A 1,465-nucleotide genomic window follows, 5' to 3' on the forward strand; every position below is an offset into this window, starting at 1 on the left:
GGACATATACCAAGCATCATCCATGAGTCTTATATTTCGCTCATCCCTAAAAAAGACCATCCTACTTCTACGAATGATTTTTGGCTCATAGGACTTTGTAACACTATCTATAAAATCATTATAAAAGTAGTGGCTAATAGGGTTAAACCTCTCCTCGGGGATCTCACTAATCCGGTTCAATCTAGCTTCATTGAGGGTAGAACTACTGATGGAGATATTCTAGTCATTAAGGAGATAGCTCACCTTTTCAAAAAGTCTAGTAAAAAACGCATCATGGCCTTTAAAATTGATGTCTCTAAGGCTTACGACAGTTTGGAATGGGGTTTGGTTCGGGAAACATTACTTGGCCTTAATTTTCCAGATTCTCTTGTCAATTTAATCCTTAGTTACATTACTACTCCTACCATCTCCATTTTATGGAATGGGAAAATTATGGATAGTTTTTCTCCTACTAGAGGTATTAGGCAAGGTGACCCCCTTTCCTCTTACATTTTTGTCCTTTGCCTTGAAATATTATCCTTAATGATAGAGCATAAGGTGGGATTGGGTGCATGGGTTCCAATCAAAATTGATAATCATGTGAGTGTGTCCCATCTCTTTTATGCCGATGATGTGTTTTTTTTTCCTAGGGCGTCGGTGGATAATATTGAAGTCATTAAGAATACTCTCCTAGAGTTTGGTACTTTATCCTAGTCAAGCTAAGTCTAAGGTGATTTTTCCCCCAAAAATGAGTTTTTCTCTCAAGGTAGCTATTCTCAATGCCTCTAATGTTAAGGGTGCCCCTACCTTTGGTAAGTACTTAGGAGTTTAAATTAGCCCTAATAGACTTAGGAAGTCGAACTATAATGAGCTTCTTAATAAAACCAAGGAGAGAATAAAGGCAAGCTAAACTTCTTAATATGGTCGGAAGATGCACCCTTATTACATCGGTTCTTAACTCTTATTCTTTCTATGCTATGCAAACTACTCTTCTCCCTATTGCTATCCTTAATGATCTTGAAAAGAGTTGTAGGAGGTTTCTTTGGAATAAAGTAGATAGGTCTCACTACTTACCTAAAACAAGTTAGCAGAAAGTGTGTTTTCCCTCGAGGCTAGGGGATTAGGTAGGCGTAATCTTAGAAATTGGAACCTAGATTTTATGGCAAAGTTAGATTAGAAAATCATTTAAGAACCGGACATACTATGGGTCGAAATCCTTAAGGCTAGACACTTTAAGAATTCCACCTCTTTAAATTGCTTTTCCAACCCTTGTGATTTCCCTTATTGGAAGGATATTATTAACGGAAAAGTCATTTTATTAAAAGGTATTTCTTATAAAATTAGTAATGGAAGTGTAGGGAATATTTCAAGCATCCCACACTTGAACCCCACTATGATCATACACTTAAGCATGGTGGCGTCCAGAGGAAAGGAAGCTAGAGTAAAAGAGTCGCCAACATGTTTTAGGAACTTGTAAAACATTCAC

Source organism: Chenopodium album, chromosome 15, assembly GCF_948465745.1.
Source record: "Chenopodium album chromosome 15, dcCheAlbu1.1, whole genome shotgun sequence".
In the NCBI taxonomy this organism is placed as follows: domain Eukaryota; kingdom Viridiplantae; phylum Streptophyta; class Magnoliopsida; order Caryophyllales; family Amaranthaceae; genus Chenopodium; species Chenopodium album.